At 43.2% G+C, this 19779-nt stretch overlaps 1 pseudogene; it reads right to left on the bottom strand.

The window, feature by feature from the left end:
• Nucleotides 1-19546, bottom strand: part of LOC131815644 (serine/threonine-protein kinase ULK2-like) — a 77122-nt pseudogene extending 57576 nt beyond the window's left edge.
• Between the last annotated feature and the right edge of the window lie 233 nt (nt 19547-19779).

Below are 19779 nucleotides of genomic sequence, written 5' to 3'. Positions count from 1 at the left end.
TGTTCCCTTTCTCGCTCAAATAAATGAATAATATCTTAAAAAAAAAGTTAACTCAAAAAGGGCCACAGACCTAAATATAAAAGAAAAAAAATCGCAAATATTGTAGAAGACAACATAACCTAGAGGACCCTGGGTATTGTGATACCAACACCAAACATGCAATCCGTGAAAGAAATTTATTTAATGTTTGAATTAATCATTAGTGATGAACTTATTGAAATTAAAAACAACTGCTCTGTGAAAGACCATATCAAGAAAATGGAATATAAGCTACAGACTGAACAAAGATATTTGCAAAAGACACATCTGATAAAGGACTGTTATCCCAAATATACAGAGAACTCTTAAAGCTCAACAAGGTAACAAACAATCCAGTTGAAAAATGGGCCAAAGATCTCAACAGACACCTCACCAAAGAAGATATACGATGGTGAATAAGCACATGAAAAATGCTGAATATCAGATGTCATCAGAGAAATGCAAATTAAAATGAGACTCCACTGCACATCTACCAGAACAGCCCACCCCAGAGCACTGACATCACCAAATTCTGGTGAGAATGTGGAGCAACAGGAACTCCACTCATTGTTGGTGGGAATGCAAAATGGTAGAGCCACTTGGAAGAGTTTGGTGTTTTCTTACAAAACTAAACATGCTCTTACCATACCAGCCAGCAGTCATGCTCCTTGGTATTTATCCAAAGGAGCTGCACACTATATGTCCTCACAAAAACCTGCACATGGATGTTTATAGTAGCTTTATTCTTAATTGTCAAAACTTGGAAGCAATCAATGTGTCCTTCAATAGGTAAATGGACAAACTGTGGTACAGAAATATAGAGACAATAAAAATACTGGTGGTTTCCAAGGGACAGAGGATTTTTAGGTCAGTAAAAATGCTTTGTATATTATAATGATGGAGAAATGTCATTATACCTTCCTCCCAACCCACAGAATGTTCAACACCAGGAATGAATTCCAAGTAGACTATGGACTTTGGGTGACTGTGATGTGTCAATGTAGGTTTATCCTCAGCAACACATGTACTGTTCTGGTGAGTGATGCTGAGAATGGGGAGGCAAGGGATATGTGGAAACTTGTACCTTCCTCTCAGTGTTGTTGTAAACCTAAAACTGCTCTAAAAAAAAAAAAAAATCTTTGGGGCACCTGGGTGGCTTGGTCGGTTGAGTGTCCAACTCTTGATTTCAGCTTGGATCATGATTTCGGTCATGAGATCGAGCCCCACATTGGGCTCAGCATGGAGTCTACTTGGGATTCTCTCTCTCTCCCTCCACTTGCTCTTACTCTTTCTAAATAAATAAAATGTTTTTAAAATATAAGCATGATGTATTTTGCAATAAAAATTTTTTAATAAAGAGAAGACTGTGGGGACACCAGCCTTTGGCTCAGGTTGTGATCCCAGGGTCCGGTATCCAGTTCTTTACTGGGCTCTTTGCTTGGCAAGGAGCCACTTCTCCCTCTGCCTGCCTCTCCCCCACTGCTTATGTTCTCACTCTCTTTCTCTCTTACAAATAAACAAATGAAATCTTTTTTTAAAAAATAAAAAATATAAAATTTAAAAAAGGGTTTGGCCAATGATAACAAATGCTATAAATACATCAAAAAGCTGAAGACTGAGAAATGACGTGAGATTTGGAAGCAGAGAGACCTCGGCAGGAATGGTTTTGAAAAAAAAATTATCAAATATAGTATTTACACAAGGGAAAGAAAAAAACAATGGTAACTAGAATAAGACAAAAGATATGAATGTCTTTTATGTAGGAAAATATAAATATCTATCAAAACACATTAAGGAAACCTAGATAAGTAGAGAAAGACATACTCTTTTTTATTATTTAAATTCAAATTAGTTAATGCATAGTGTCTTACTAGTTTAAGGGGTAGAATTTAGTGGTTTATCAGATGGATAAAAGACCCAGTGCTCATTCTATCAAGTCCCTTCCTTAATGCCTGTCACCCAATTACCCCATCCACCCATCCATCTCCCCTCCAGGAGCCCTCAGTTTGTTGCCTAGAGTTAAGAGTCTCTTATGGTTTGCCTCCCTCTCTGTTTTTATTTCATTTTTCCTTCTCTTCCCCTATTAACCCTTATGATTTTGTGAGAAACACATATTCTTGATTTGGCAATTTAATATTGTAAAGATCATTAACTGTTCCTGTATAGGACTTATAAAATCAATCAACCAAATTCACATCAAAATCCCCTAATGTTTTTTGTAGGATTTGTCAAGCTGATGTTAGACTACATGGGGGTAAAAGCAGTTAAGAGTAGCCAGGGTGATTCCAAAGAATACAAAAATGCTCTCTACCATCACCCCTTCCCTCACTATCTCTCTCTCTCACACACACACAGCACACACACACACACATTTAAAAATTATTATAATACAGACAAATAGACCAACAGAATAGAACACCTTAAAACAAACCCAATTCTTTATAAAAACCTAACAGGACAAATCTGGAATTGTCTATCAACAGAGAAAGGACAGAATATTCAATATTAAGATCCCTACCTTATTCCATCTACAAAAGTGAATTCCAGGTAAAGTTAAAGATGAAAAAAAAACTTTAGAAATCACCATTACTCCATTAGGGCAGCATGGCACAAACTACTGATTGCCTACAACTTGTATGTACCAATATTTTATATCTGAAGTTGAAAATTTCTAGAGCATCCATGTGGAAGAAACTCTGATACAAGGACATCTGTTACAATACACTTTGAACAGTGAAAAGACAGAAATTATCCAGGTCACCCTCAGCAAAAAATGGAAAAATGTGTGGTTGAGTTATATTATAAAATACAGTTACACTGTAAATTTCAGATATTAAAATAAACTGCATGCATATCTAGATGCGTATCTAGGAATGTAACAAAAACATGAATAAAAAACCAAGCTATAGATTCGTTCCTTATACCATTTACTTAAAACTGTAAAAACACAAGAACATCGTACGTTATGTATAGATAGAGGATATGCGGAAGTATAAAAAAAAAAATCTACAGTAAGAATTAACCTCTAGCAAGAGTGGAACAAGGAAAAGGACTTTGGCTGTACCTATACAGCATTTTTTATCCTTAAGAAAAGACATCTAAAACAACATGGCTAAACAATGACATAAATAAAATTAGAATGGGGGTGGATTTGAGTATCTGCTGTATTATTTCCTGCTTGAAATACTGCATAATTTTTAAAGTCTTAATTCTTTTTTTAAAATAGAAGAAAACCACTGTATGTTGGATTTTTATAGGGAACTCCCACCTGTTGGAGCACCGATGGTGAACTGCCCCACCTTCTCCTGCAGCCTTGTCCCTGCTCCCCCATCCCCAGTGGATACATCCCCAAAGCACATGCTCTGGGGATGATAGCCTTCACACCTGGCATGATTCCTAACAGTAGCAGCTGCACCATCAGTATCTGACAACTACACAGACCGCTGGACACAAACTTCTCCAACCTGCACATGGTCAACTTGATACTATTCCAATTACTGAAGGAACCCAATTTCTAGGTTTTCTGATCCTGTTCCTTCACAACGAAACCACAGTTCCTTCTTTCTTGACGGTTTTGTCTAACTTCTTTTTTGTAGGTTTTCTGGTGCCCTTTGCTGCTCCTCATAGCCCTGACCGTATTTAGTCAACTTGGATTCTGCTTCTTTTACAAAAATTCTCCCCATATATTTGTGAAACTCATTCCTGACCTCATGCCAGTCTCTTCTGAAGGGCATCCAGCCTGGTTTTAAATTCCCTTGACTCTTAAGGTGGTTTTTGCAACAGAGGTCTTCCTTTAATTCTGCTGACTTTCTTATTTCTTTCTGTGTGGATACAAACAGAATTTGAGATCATTTCCTGCAAACTTCTCATCTGCCTTCAGAATCCAAAGTTACTGCTTCATGGAAGATGACTGAGCAGATTTTAGAATGTTAGGTATATAGTTCTGGGAATTCACACAACTAAATAAAGTGCCCCTTTGAAAAGGTGCCCTGCATGAGAGAGCATGGTATAAAGGTTAAAAATAAATGCTAGTCTAGTAAATTAAGAAATATAATGTGTACAAGTAGAAAATATTCTCACATGAGTGGTCTGACGAGATGTGTGGAACCAAAACAAAGTCATCCGTGTCACAAGAAGAGTTCTTGCTACTAGTGCTGGCAGAATCTTTGGACACTTATAGATAGTTGGGAGGACCCAATGGTGGGGAGGATAAGTTTTCTTCCTGAATATGCTGCCTATCTGGAAGGGACTAAAATTAACAACATAAAATTAAAACTGGCCTAGTAATAAAATGCACGTCAGAATAGCCATTAGACTAAGGAATACTGTCTTCATAAAAGTGGGCATAAAGTTAATTCTATCTTAAAATTTCAGAAAAAAGAAATCTCTTTGGAAGATCTTTCTCTTAGGAAAGCAGTTTAAAGTGTCTTCATATAAAGACTTCTAAAATGTTTTCCAAAAATGATACTTAAAAATATATCATACCACTTATCATGTACATGTCTCCCTCTCCTGAAATTTCTGGGATGTGTTTTCATCATCTCAACATGCCCAGTTTCGGCTCTTGGCCTAGCAAAACAGGTACTCAATAACTATTCACTTGATGACTAAAACACTATGTCCAGGGACTTTAGACTAACAACATCCTGCACACATTTTAAAAAGTTTTAAACCGCCAGTGAAGAAAACATTATAAACAGGAAAGCAAGAGACCATGTTATGCAAAAAAGTAAATAGATCGATAAGGATAACTACGTTCAAGCCTAGAGATTTATGTTTGCTCACAGAAAGCAAGATCTGGAAAACCTTCCAGGCTGTGGGTACATTCCTTTTGTTCTTCTTTTGTTAGGGGGAGGAATGGGTTTGCAGGAGATAGGACAGGAAGGAAAGGAAAGCATATACAAGGTATACAAGCAAATACACAGATGTAAGCAGTTGTATGTCCTGTGGCATTTGCCTAGTTCAAGGACTCAAGTGACACCTCTAATTAAATGTCTTGGTTACACAATGGTTTTCTGAAACAATGAACTTCCTAATTTATTATGTTAAGTTCTCTATGACCTTGTTTAACCTTCATTTCTATTTAAGAAAAGGAAAAATACTACATGATGCCCTTTAATCTTAAACCCATGTCCTAAACACCTAATTCACTGCTAGTGCTCCTTCGAATGTCACTGTGCAATGAAATCTGTATCAGATCTCCTCTCGTGTGTGTGTGTGTGTGTGTGTGTGACACACATGACATACAATCCCCTCATCACTTTTTAAAGAGACCTTGTGTGTCTAGTAATAAAGGGAAGGGACAATGGAAAGACTAACATGATCAACCGTCTACGATGGGCTAGACACCGCTGGGTGCTTTCCATGTCTTACCTAACCCCAGTCATGTTCTGAAACCCACATCATACATGGATACAAACAGCTCAGCTCAGAAGTTTAGGAAATTTGCCTGAGATCACACAGCTAAAAAGTGCTCAAACTGATCCCAAGCATCTAACTCCACAATTTCTTTCCAGTGGTTTAGGTAGGCCCTTTCTCTAGCTCTTCCATGCCTTTGTCAAACCGTCTGCAGCCACAGCATCTGAGTGGAAGGGATCTTCTCCCTGCTGGTCTCTCCACCCCGTGCTGTAAGTCCGGTCCCCTCCACCTCCTCAGAGACCTGGACCAGCTCCCTCTGCCCTTTACGGTCTCACCCTCTCCCTTTCCTCTGGTTTTCTTCCCCTCTGTGCATAAACACATTCCATTTTCTCACACCTCAAATCCCTGCAGTCCTTTTAATCACCGTCTTCTCTCACGTCTTTACTTTTTAACGATGTCTCTTGAAATTATCAATCTTTACTGACACAAGCTCCTCACCTCCTACGTATCGCTCAACCCACTATAACCCCTTTCTGCCTTCTCCTGTGCAATCACATGGTCTTCACCAGGCTGGCCAGGCTTCTCCCTGCCACGTCGTGTTACCCACACTCTGCTTCACCCGCGCTGCAGACCACTCAACCCTCAACCCCTTCATTCAGTGAACCGGCTTCTCCTCCCACTTCTTAGTCTGTTCTGTGGGTGCCTGCTTCTCTTCCATCCCTTAAAGGAGAGGGATGGAGTGTGGAGTTCCCCAAGGTGTCACTCCGGACCCTCTACGCCTCACATTTTTAAAAATTCTGTTCGGTTAGCCGCTGCACTGTACGTAATCAGCATCTGATGCGGTGTGCAGTGACACACTGGTTACGTGGAACACCCAGTGCTCATCATGGCCTGCACTCCTCACATTTTTATCCGCACCGCAGCAACCACTCTCACCCTCCAAGTACCCCCTCACCTCTGCGGCCTAGATCTCTCCAGTGAGCACTGGACTAACTCACTACCATTCTGCTCCAAAGGGTTGCTCCCCACACTCCCTGCTTGAGTGACTTTACCATGATCCATCCATTCGGTCTCCTGTTCAAGCATCTCCAAGCTTGGTGAACTCTACCTTTCTCTTACCTGGCCCCCACCTTCTCTGTAGCTCAGGCCCTCATTCTCAGAAAAAGGAAAAACAAAACAAGAAAGGTACAACAGTCTGCAGGGTTCTATGTGCTCTAACAAGTGACCACTCTACTCTCTACTGCTCTCAAGCCCCGGCTTCCACCCTGCAGCAGCTCACAGCACACCTCCACCTAAAAGCACTCTGACGGCTTCCACAGCCAAATCCCGTCAAGAGACATCAGCCCCCTGCCTCTCTAGCTGCACCTGTCCCTCCCCCATGCCACCAGTGCTCTGCATCTTCCAGCCTGGATGGCTTCACAGAGCCTTGTCCACAGAACTTCCAGCAATGATGGACAGTCTACATCTGACCGCCCAGTGTGCTGGAGACCCACTAGCCACGGATGGCTACTGAACATTTGAAATGTGGCTAGCCTGACTAAGGAACAAAATTTTAAATTTCACTTAATTTTAACAAATTTAAGTAGTCCTGGAGGGGCTTCAGGGTTTCTTCAGGGCGTCATGCTTCTGGAACTTCATGAATGGGAATTCTTCTGCCTATAACACCATTCTTTTACTAATTCACCTTGCTAGGTCTTTCTTCAAAACTCAGCTCAATGCCCTCCCCTGAGCAGCCTTCCCGAGTTCTTGCTCTGATTTCATGCTCCCCATTCATGTTCCCACAGGCAATAATGAGACACACACATAAGCTTCCAACAGAGGTTGCTTTACCTACCTTGTCCCCACACAACTAAATTAAAAGCTCTTTAATGTAAGGGACTGGGTCATTTCATTCATTAGTATCAACCAGAACCTTACACAGACTAGGTGTTTAATAAATGTTATGAAACCAAGAAACATGATCTAAACAGCATTTAACCTATAGCCAATATCGTAACTAAAAGACTAATTTGGATTATTTTTTCCTTCCAAGATTTCTCTGGAATCAAGTAGCAGCTGGGTATTTGTGTGAGAATGTAAAAAGAGAATGTTGTATGTGCATGCCTGTGTGTATCAACCTTCCACATCAGTCTACTCCAGCCGTAGGAAGGAAGGGGAGGCTTGCATAAAATCATCTTATTTTTGGCAGTTTTCATTAAAAGCAAGGCCTTTTAAACCATCCCCTTTCTCACTATCTGGAAATAATACAGGAACATTCTGGATTTCCTTTTACTCCTCAGCTTTCCTTTATCCCTTTTTATTTTCACTTCAAGCTGCCTTTTTTTTTTTAACCTTTTTTTTTTAATGTCAGCTCCACACACAGTGTGGAGCCCCACATGGATCTTGAACTCCCGACCCTGAGACCAAGCCCTGGGTTGAGATCAAGAGTTAGAAGCTTCATGGACTGAGCCATCCAGATGCCCAACCATTAGCTTTTAATAAAAGCCTTCTAAAAATGGTTTTCCCACCAAAGTTTCTAGCATCTAAATATGCTTCCTCTCTCCCCCGGCATGTCCTCACCTCTCTTAGCACTCCATCTCTTGGCCAGCAGCCTGAGCCGAGCTCCGAGCGCTCTCCCCTTCAATGCTGCCCCACCCAACAGAAAACCCCAACTGGCTCTCGCCAGTCAAAGCAATCTCTAATTCAATGAACCTCGTACTGGACCCCCTCTATCTCATTCCTTGGTCATCCTACAAACAGGCTCCTCTCTTCTGGCTCTCTCCCACATCTCTCTCATAATTAGATTCTTCCCTGTGGTTCTTTCTCAAGCATCAACTTCGCTTTTCACATTATGTCTCACACAGCATCAAATATAGACTTCATAATAATAGCTACAGTTTATCAAGCGTGCCCAAGGCTGCTGTTCATGAAGCCTGCCTTACAGAGGAGGGGTCCTGGCTCAGTGCTGGAGCTGACCTGCTCCAGGTGAAGTGTGAGCCAGCGGCCCCACCAGCGCTGAAGCCAGATGGAGCCTGGCCCCAAATAAAGCCAACTGTCTTTCCATGCCAGTACACTTCCTCCGTGTTTCTCCCCAGTCACTCCAATTCCAGTGTCTTCTTATATTCAGGACTAAAGCAGGAATGCACAACACTTTTTTTCCCTCTTAGCTTTTTAAAAAAAATTTAGGGGAATATAATGTCTTATTAGCCCATCTGCTTTTTCTAACTTGGTTTAAGTCTCAAGGGTTAGGCAAAAAGGGTTTTTTTTGCCGGTTTTCAGACTCATCTGTTTGCGATTGGCTGCTTCAGCATCTGCTTTAGCCATGGGCTGTTAGGTTTTCCTTGAAAACAATAGTAAGAGCCGTTGCCACTTACTGAGTATTGTGTACCAGACATTATAGTAAAGTGCTTTTGCTCATTTACGCTTAAAAGAATTTACGAAATAGGTCAATTACACTCGCTTTCCCTTGGAGAAACAGGGTCAAAGAGATTCATTTGTCCTGGTTAATGCGGCAAGTAAGGGGTGCAGAAGCTCCCGAGTCCCATGTTCTTAAACTTCTAAGATGAACCCACTACACTAATTACCCTCTTATAACTGCCCCACCCTCCACCCGCAGAATTCAAGAAATTCACGTCTGCCAGGCTAATCTGGAAAACAGTCACCAGAGCCGACACAAGAGCCCTTGGAACTTCAGCTGATGAGAAAGCCTCAAGGTCACAGCCCACAGCAAGGAGTGGGGGAAGGGTCAGAAGGGGGCAGAGTGGAACCCTGGGAGACCAGAGCAGAAATTCTCAGGATCTAGAAGTAGCACTTGGGCTGGAGGGAAGAGAGCCACAGAGAAAACGGCCTGGGAAGCCCAGGGGAGGAAGGGGCTGGGGTGGAGCAAGTCCTGAAGGGCTGGGAACCGGCATTCAGGGAACTGAGGTGGGAGGAATGTGGCTCCGAGGTCACTCACCACTACTGGAAATTCTACGTACAGTAAGTATCGAAACTGATGCGATGATAGTTGGAGGAAATAAAGTTACTACCTCCCTGCCTCTGATGGGTACTCTGCAGCTGTCATGCTTTCCAACCCACGGAGCATGAAAAGTCGTGAGTACTATACTCGCTGTTGAGGGGAAAATGACCCAGGGGGTGACATTTCTTGCTGAAGCTTAGACAGCTACAGAGGGCAGAGTACAAATCTAGGTCCATCTGACTCAACAATAATGTTCTTTGACCAAAGCTCAGCAGTAGCATGGAATGGGCACGTCAGAATGTAAGTTCTAGTAAACACTGCACATCAGAAGGGAATCCACAATGTATCCCAGGCTCCCTTAGGGACAGAAGCAATAGCACTCACTCTGAAATTATAGTTAATAAAACCAAAACTTACCAGTGGAGAGGCAAAGCGACAGGATGGAGAGCTGCCACAGGAGCTCCCAGAGACGGAGCCAGCATACATGGGCACTGGAACTGGGCAGGCTGGGGGGGAGAAACACAGGTGAAGAGAGATGTGCGCTGCAGAGACTTACACAGCTCGTCTAAGAGAAAACCTGTCAAAACGACAACATCGCTGTGCTGACCAGATTCATTTACCTACTTATTACAGCTCCTGTGGGTAAAACTAAACCTGCAGCAATTACTACAACTATTTCAATTGGGACTTGGGGAAAAAAAATGACTGGAATTCAATAAATAAAGCTCAATGAAATCTTGAGAAGCACAATCAAAAATTAATTTGTGACACAAAATACTAATTTTTCCTTAAGTCTGCCTTTACTCTTCAACTAAAAATGCAAAAAAAAAGAGGGTACTCACATTTTTTCACTGGAACTTATTCAAGAAAAGGATGGCTAAAAAATGATTTTGTAATGAAAAAAGGAGAATGCAACCCTTAAGCTCAGGTTGAGTAGCAGACAGGTTAATCTTGTTGATGTATTTAACAGTGTCAAGATCATAAATGATTATTATTAACTTCTTTATTTAGCCTCCATCTCCTTCCACTGTAGACGCTTATGATTTTTATAAATCATCTATAAAATTATAAGATTATAAATAAATCTTAATCCACGAACAATTTAAAATAATAATTGTGAGTTTTGCAAACACACGTTACCAACGCAGCAGGCTCCACAAAAGCAGGCATGTTCAGGGACCTGCACTGTCCTCCTGCAGGGGGCAAGGGGCTGTGAGCAGGCCCCCCGAAGTGTATATGGAAGCATGGCTGGGGTTAACTGTCCTAGGAGGCAATCCAGGCAGCTGATGGATATAATAAATCCCATCCTTCTATCCTAGAAGAGATGTTCCTGCAGCTGGTTTCACATTTTTAAAAAAATCTGTAAGCCTGATTTAATTTCTTTGGCTGTCTACCAAGGATAAAATCTACATAATAAGCCTGCTGATTAAAGATAAATAAGTTAGTGAGGACATGGCCATTCATTATTTTACTTTACCTTCCCATGTGTTTAAAGTATTTCATTAATTCTTTAAAAACCCATAAAGCTAATCTCACGTGTCATTACTCTCATGGAGTCCCAGACCTGTATGCTAGTAAATCTCAGAGAGCAGGCAAGGAAGGTGGTGTGACACCAGCATGGGGGTTAAATGACGAGATATGAGATCAGGAAAAGCTTAACTCAGGGTCAGTCTAGCATATCTTCTACTCTGGAGGGCCCTGGGGGTCTTACTGATATAAATTGCCAAAAGCCACTCAGTGTAAATATCAGTTACAAATCTTGCTAAGGAATAGAAGTGCAGAGGCTTTTGAAGAAAAATATGAGTTTTCTACCAGAGATCATTTTTAGAACAAAAACTAATATACATATACATAAATTATAGTTTGACATGTAAGATTTTTAATGCTAATTTTTACAATGAACATCATAGGGATGAAACAGAAAAGATATCAAAGAACTGAATGCAAATGCTCTGAAATCACATCCCAAATCCATTGCTATGGCAGGGAAAATATACAAATACTTAATATATAATCTAGTATTTTAAAACTATTATTCATGAGTATGTTGTTTCAGTATTGACCCCTGTTTCTCATGGTTACAAAACAACTCTCAATTTAATTTCTCCCCCTGAATGATAAAAATATTTACCAAGTCCATGTGCTGAAATTTAGTTCCAATTTTACAAAGCTTTAAGAAAATACATGTTCAGACTATTTCACCTTGTCCCCTATATGGAAACTTCCAGAGCTATTGTCTACTGAGGACATTTGCTAGGACAACAAACTGAGTGCTTCACATACCAGTTTATTTAATCCTCACAAACTTAACACACAGCATTATCTTCCTTTTACGGACAAGGATAAAGTGCAAAAAGGCCATATATCTTCTCCAACGTCAAAGCTAGCAAACTGAGGGACTAGAATTCAAACCCTGGTCTGTCTTATCCAGGAACCTATATGGACTTCCATAACACACATCAACAGAACAAAACTCTGGACTAAGGTTTTGCAAATCTCCATTAATATTACAACTAATTACCACAGGAAAAAAATCAAACACTTTTTTTTTTTCTTTTTAAGAATGTCAAGATCAAGGTTAATTTGAAAAGCATTTTCACTGAACATGTCTTATGGCTTTTCTGGTCTGACATTTAAGTCGTGCTGTTTTTACATATGTCTGCTAAGAGTAAGATCAAAAAGAACAATCTTTTACATGAGATTGATAAAAACAAGTTAACAAACTGCCCCCAAAGAGGAGCTGAGACCCAGACAATTTCAGGGGAAAATGTTCTTTCAAAGCCTTCCAGAACTGGACAATCCCTACAGTATTAAGCATTCCTAGACCGTGTAAAGTTAAAATACTTAGAAATTTTCAGCTTTAGGGGTGCCTGGGTGGCTCAGTGGATTAAAGCCTCTGCCTTCGGCTCAGGTCATGATCCCAGGGTCCTGGGATCGAGCCCCATATTGGGTTCTCTGCTCAGCAGGGAGCCTGCTTCCCCCCTCTTACTCTGCCTGCCTCTCTGCCTACTTGTGATCTCCCTCTGTCAAATAAAGAAAATCTTTTAAAAAAAATTTTAGCTTTAAATGATTATATTATAAAAAGAAGAAAGGCTCAAGATCAGTGATACGACTTTTGCCTTCAGAATGTAAAAATCTGAACTCACGGCCTTGCAGAGCACCCAGAGCCCATTCTCCCACAGCCCTCACACTGCCATGAAAACCAGACTGCCACGGAGTGGCCCCTGCCTGTCTCCTGAAACCTCATCTTTGAGGCCAGGGACTTTCCACCAGGATTCTGGAGTGTTTCTCCTCCTTTGCCTTCTCCTAGATTTCCGAAATACATCCTCAGCCTAGACCTCTCCTCTGGACTCCAAGTGCCCTTTGGGCATCTGCACCTCTCCATTAAATGTGTGTCTTCAGTTTAACAGATCCAAGCTTGAAAGACCCCCCCCCCCCCCCAGTCTTTAAATAATTAACTGCTCTTTTGTTGTGTAAGAGTACCCCTCCTCCCCTTGCAGTGAAAAGACCCTTCCCCCAGGGTTGAATTCAATGTAACTGCTCTTTTGCCTTTCTGTAACAGCTTGGCTACTAAGGCATGACACTTAACTCCTGTTTGAACAAGATACCCTCTCCTAATAGCCGGGGCATGGTCACGTAGGCAAGGGGGCTGCATGGTCACATAGGTCACGTAGATAGGATGCCTTTCTGCTGAGTGATAAGGTCAAACTTCCCCTCTTTGTTTCCCCTTCCCGCTTTTCTCTTCGCGCGAGGGGGTCTTCCAGGGCCAATCCACTAACACCAAGTATGCCTTTTTCAAAAGTTCAAACTGTCAACCAATCAGTTGCACCCCACCCAAAACTTGTTTGTACCTGTCTATAAAAATCCTGCACCACCCCAGCCAGGTGTGCTCAGCTAGCAGGAGCTGCTGACCACCCGCAGGCGCGCGCTGACCACCCGCAGGCGCCTGCGTAACAATAAAGAACCTCTTGCTGATTGCATCCAGTGGCAGTGTTGGATTCTTGGGTAAGGGGATCCGCGGGTCTTTCATTTGGAGGTCCCACCGAGACCATCGGACTCCTGCCCACGGATCCAACTGACTCCCACCGGGAGGTAAGCTGGCCAGCATTCTTGTCTCCTGTCTCATGTTCTTGTTTGTATCCAGTCTCGTGTTCTCGTTTGTAGGCCTCTGTTTTGCCTATGCTTCGGTAGCATAGGACTGTACAACAGCGTGCGTTGTTGGTCTGTATTCTGTAGGCAGCTTGAGAAGGAGCTGACGAGCTCGGACTTCTCCCCTGCCAACCCTGGGGGACGCTCCAGGGTGTCGAGGGGCCCAATTTTTTGGGGCCCCTCATCTGTCCGAGGGTTATATCCGTCTGTCCGTTCCAGAGGTGCCTCGGCTCTGGACGGAGTCTGTCCACTGCAGGGAGACCTCGAGGCTCCCTGGGCCGGTGGAAACCATTCTTTCGGTAGTATACCGAAACCGCGCAGCGACCTTTTTGTTAATTGTCTTGTGTGTCTTGTGTGCTTTTCTCGTCGCCCTTTGTGTTTCCCTTGATTAAGGTTAACTGGAGCCAACTGGGGTTGGTCTAACTCGAGACAGAGACTATAAGGAATATTCCCAAGCAGCTGCCGAAACTCTTTGTTTCGGGGAAGTTTGCTGACCACCCGCAGGCGCCTGCGTAACAATAAAGAACCTCTTGCTGATTGCATCCAGTGGCAGTGCTGGATTCTTGGGTAAGGGGATCCGCGGGTCTTTCAGCTGAACCCCTGATTTGCCCCAGAGCCTGGTCTGGGCTTTGCCTTTGCCACAGAGCCTCAAGCATGTCTAAAACAAACAACTCATTCCTTCAGGCACCCAGGCCAGACACCCTGGAGGCATCTTTGAGTCTTCTCTCTCTCACACCCCACATCCAATTCATCTGTAAATACTACGGTCTCTACCTCCAAAAACATGCAGAATTCAAGGGACTCCCCACCATTTCCATGGCTGTCATTCCAGCCTGAGTCCCTTCATCTCTCATTGGGGTAACTGCTGTGGTCCCCAGATTGGTCCCCGAGCTCCTGTCCTCACCAGCCCGCTCCACAATCTGTTGGCAACAAGCAACCAGAATGATCCTTTCTAAAACATCGGTCAGATCCTATTACTCCTGAGCTCACACTCTCCCCAACACATTTTGAGCAAAAGCCCATGTCTTTAACTGGTCTTCTAACTGTTCCTCCAGCTGACAGGGCACTCCCAGCCCTGGGCATTTGTACTGGTTGTTCATTCCGCCTGGCAAGCTCTTCCCACAGACAAGCACACCGCCCACTGTCTCACTATCCCATCAATCAAGTCTTTATTCAAAGGCCACTTCCTCAGAAGGGGCTTCATGGAATTTAAACTTTCAATCCCTCCCCCATGGGCATTTCCCTTCCATTGTCTTTCCCAGAGCACTTATCACCTTCTTTATGGTGCGCTGATTAAACTTTACCCTTTGTTTGCCTCTCCTGCACGAGAATATGTGCTATGTGATGACAGGGATTTTCTTTATTAACTCTACCCCCTGTATCTAGAACATAGCGAGCACTCAATAAATATTTACAAAATAAGGGAAGAAAAAAGATGAAGAGAAAGAAAGAAACTGACTTGAATTTTCTCCTGAAAACTCTACAGTATCTTTTTCAAAACAACTTTTTGGGGGATACACAAAAATCAAATTAGAAAGCACACAGAATTTGAAAATATTACTTACCAAAGTCCGTTCTATCTTTCTGGTTTCTCTGAGGCAAACCCAAGAGGAGATTAGCCAAGTAAAGTGAAGTTTCTCTGGGAATACTGGGAGAAGGGAAGAAAAAGACTCCAAGCGGTGAGTTTATACAGATTAACCACATGACTTTTGCTTTCACGATGGTAAGTGAAAATGTATATGCAGATTCGCAAACACATCTTAAACCAAGAAGATCATGGTAAAGCCTCATTCCTTACAGAAGAAAAAGAAAACAAAAAACAAAACACTAAGCAATTGCCTTTGAGAAAGGGCATCCATTCGGGAGGTTCCTGCATTGTACTTATTGATATTATCTGAGTATGTGCAGGCATAAAGCTCTTTAGAAGCACAATCAGCCTGGCACTCATATTTGCCAGAACTCTCTATTAGAAGAAGAGCCACCTCCCATTGTCTGGAAAAAGGCACAGCTCCAATTCGAGTGAGAAATAATATAGCTTCCTAAAATCCACTAAGAAAAAGACAAACCAATAGAAAAATGAGTAATAGGACCATGCAATTCACAGAATAAAAACTACAAAAGGACATGAGACAAATGAAAGAGCACCAACTCTACTAGTAAAGAGAACAATGCAAATTAAAGAGCCAATTGGTCCCCTTCTGTTTGTGAGGCACCTGCTGTGATAACATCCCGTGTTGGTGAAACCGTGGGGAAACAAGCACTCTGTGGTGGTGCTGCATTAGCTAATTGGGAGAGCATCCCTTGTGGTCTCCTAATTCCATGTCCAGGAGTCTATCCTAAAGAAATACACAGTACTGTATACCAACACACACACACACACACACACACACACACACACACACACTTCACTCAACACTGTTTGGAGTAACCAAAAAATGAAAACAAGGATCTGATTAAACAAAATACGACACATTTAGCCATGGAACTCTATGAGCCATTTAAAAGAATGAAGAAGTTCTCTATATCCTGATGCTAAGTGGTGTCTATGATACACTGTACAGTAAAAAAAAGTTGCGGAACAATTTGCTAAGTATGATGTAATTGTACGAAACGTGTACATGTACATATCTACAGGAGGTACAGAGCCAGCCCATGTCATCCTGGAGAGCAGGGAAGACTGAGGGAGGGACTGACCGCCTAGTTCATGCACATCTGTTCTGTTTGTGTCTCCCTTCCCCCCAAGAACATGTAAAATTTCTGTGTGTTTTTTCCTTTTAAATATACTTTACATTTTAAAAAAGAAAAAAAAAATGGCACAGCACTATCCAATCACCTGTGATGCACCAGTAATTTTCAGATTTCTGGTTAAAATGAATGTTCTCCCATTACTATCAACTGAAGAAAGATTCAAGACTGGAAACCGGTAACACGAATTCAAATAATGCTGCATTCACAGACAGTAAAACCCAACATAACCAAACATGTACCTAGGCATTAAGCTCCTGTTTTTTCATAAAACATCCTGAGGTCTTGAGGACTATTGGCCTGTTTAAAAAAAACAAAAACAAAAACAAGCTTTTATTCCCTAGACAATGGGGGCAGAAAGTTCAAATCACATGATCCATGCTCAAGTGCTTGCTATAAAGCACATATTCTGAACCTGAAAGTCCTGGGTTGCAGAAGGAGCCACAGATGGGCACCAGGAACTTAAAAACCTCTGGAACTTTGTGCGAATTCTGTCTATCTGGACTTAGGGTATCTTTGCCGAGGTCAGCCTCCCAGAGGAGCCTGAAACTTAGGAAGAGTTCAGAACCACTACTCTGGAGGTCACCCAGCCGGCCCAGCACCTACATTTTTATTGTGTAAAATCAGGGTATATTTTCTCTTAGGACTGCCAAGGGCACAAGGAAGGGAAAGAAACAAAGAGCTGCCTCTCAGTCCCTCCTTGACAGCAGATGCTGCCCTCCCACACAATAAGAGCTGCAGGATTAGTGGCACCCCCCTCCACCTGCCCCTCCTGCTGCCCCCCTGTATACCCAACAGGGCTGAGAGGGTTACGTGTCTAAAGCAGGCGGGGCACTGATTTTACATCCTTTTTTACTCTGTTTACTCTGTTCAAGTAAACAGAAAAACCTCCCTGTAACTGGGCAGTATGAACTTATCGTGATTAGTTCTAGAGGGCCTCTTTCTGACAGGATGTGAGGGGAGTGGAGAAGAGGGAAGAATAACCCCAAATAATATCCACCAAAACTAGACCATCAGTCTTCTCTCACCCAGCAGTGCCAGGACCAGGAAGCTGGAGGCGGTTTTGGCTCATTTTCCTGGACCAGACCTAGCCCTCATGTGGAGTGCAGGGTCTCCCAGACCCAGCTAAGCAGGAAGCTTGGAACATCACTGTTCACATCACTTCTCACCAGGGTGTCAGTCCTGTCCCTGGCTAGTTGTCACTTTAACCTGGGAAACATAAAGCGAGCTTTATGGCCAGGCCAATGACAAAGGGGGGTGGGCAGATAAAAAAAAGGAAAAGCAAAAGATGTTCTGGTTCACTATAGCAGTTTCTGCCTGTAACAAAATCAAAACAAGTCACAAGGGAATCAAAAACACCATTTTCAAAGTATTCCCTGTTTTCTAAGTCAAAGGCAACTGTGAAATGAGAAGATCCCAAAACTGAGCACAGAAATAAAAAGTCCGGCTACCTGAAAAGGTAGTTTTCCAACTAGGCATTGATATATTACTGTTCCTATGCTCCACAGGTCTGCCTTAGCATCATAATGTTGAGACATAATAACTTTAGGAGCCTGGGGATAAAAACATACCAGACACATGCATGATGTTATTTATCTTACTAATATTGATAAATTAACTGGTAAAGTTCACGCTCCTAACAAATGCTAAAATGAGATCACACTATGACACTTCCCTAATCAGGTGATCCTGCTGTGAGCTTAAGCCACATTCGTACATTGGGATTTACTAGAAAATCTCAAAAACTTGGAGCACCTGGGTGGCTCAGTGGGTTAAAGCCTCTGCCTTTGGCTCAGGTCATGATCCCAGAGTCCTGGGATCAGCCCCACATCTGGCTCTTTGCTCAGCGAGGAGCCTGCTTCCCTTCCTCTCTCTCTGCCCACCTCTCTGCCTACTTATGATCTGTGTCTGTCAAATAAATAAAATCTTTTAAAAAAATCTCAAAAACTTTTGTAGCAACATGGACGACTGGAAGAGATTATGCTGAGTGATATAAGTCAAGCAGAGAGAGTCAATTATCATATGGTTTCACTTATTTGTGGAGCATAACAAATAGCATGGAGGACAAGGAGGTCAAGGGGAGTTAGAGAGGAGAAGGGAGTGGAGGGAAATTAGAAGGGGAGGTGATTCATGAGAGACTATGGACTCTGAAAAACAATCTGAGGGTTTTGAAGTGGCGGGGGGGCAGTGGTGGGAGGTTGGGGGAACCAGGTGGTGGGTATTGGAGAGGGCACGGATTGCATGGAGCACTGGGTGTGGTGCAAAAACAATGAATACTGTTACGCTGAAAATAAATTTAAAAAATTAAATAAAACAAACAACATTGCATGAAAAGAAGCAATTTATAGAAACAAACACTTGTATGTATTACTATGAGACAGCAATGCAGTTAGAGTATTAAGGTTATAATAAAAATACACACCAGCTACAACACAGAGGTGACTTCTGGGGTAGAAGAGTGGGACATGGGAAGAGGGAAAGATTTAAAAGACTTGGGCTGTTGCTGAAATATTTTACTTCTTTCTTGGGGAAAAAAAAGATCAAGGCACACATGGCAAAATGTTACCTTTGTTGAAAATGGACAATAAGTACACAAGTGTTTGCTGTATTACTCCCTGTTTTTCTGCTCATTTGAAAGCTTTTAAAATAATACACAAACTATGATGAAAATACAGTAAGGACTGTCTTAAAAGCAAAGGCATTTGTCTTCTCTGCTGCTCTGTTACAGCTCTCTTTCCACCTCTTACTGGATGCTGCTGCTTTAAAATGCCAGTAATCTGGACAAACATTAAACAGAAATGTCAAACACGCTCAAAGCCAGGGAAACTTTTTATTTTCCAGGAGTACCATTTTTAACTGTCATCCCTGGTAAGCTTCTCAGGGTCAGACCCTCAGGCCTCGGGCCAGCCAAGCCAGGCGGCTCCTCCCGTGACAGCGCCGGGCGCGCAAACGGCGAAACAACGGAGGCCCTTGGCTGGAGACCAGCGCGTCGGCCGGCTGAAGCCCCGGCCGGCTGGGGTCCTGGCCGCCGAGGAGCCAGGCCGCGCAGCGGGCGATGCGAAGGTCAGTGCGGTCACGCCCCGACCCGGAGCCGCTCGAGCTGCGGGCGGGCTGGGGATGGCGGATCCCATGGTCTGTGGTCCTTGGAGCCGGCGGCTGACACTCTGCTACCCCAGCTGCGGCTGCTCGGGGGCGTCTTGTGCTCCTCGCGGCCGCTCGGCCATTCGGGACGCGGTGGGTCACCGCGCCACCCCAAGGCGGAGCCACTGGAACACCGCGGGGCTGTGAGGCCCGGGGCACCTGGACCTGCGGACTCGGACGGCCAGCGGCTGGCCTCATGCTGACCACACCCTAGCGCCCAGCTCCTGAGCTGTGCTTCCTTTGCCTCCGTGCTCTCCTGCGACGGGAGGACACTGACCGGGCTCCATCCATCTCCGCAGTCCAGGCCGCGACACTGGTGTCCTTGTCACAGCAGCTTCTTGGGTCTCCTTTACCCACAGCATAGGACGCTTTCGGCCTACCTCCTCCCTCCTTCTGTTTCTCTTTACTCGTTCTTCTCTCTCTCTCGCTCT

The sequence above is a fragment of the Mustela lutreola genome, chromosome 15, assembly GCF_030435805.1.
Source record: "Mustela lutreola isolate mMusLut2 chromosome 15, mMusLut2.pri, whole genome shotgun sequence".
In the NCBI taxonomy this organism is placed as follows: Eukaryota; Metazoa; Chordata; class Mammalia; order Carnivora; family Mustelidae; genus Mustela; species Mustela lutreola.
The sequence above is the reverse complement of the archived record's forward strand: the minus strand, read 5'-3'. Positions and strand labels throughout refer to the sequence as shown.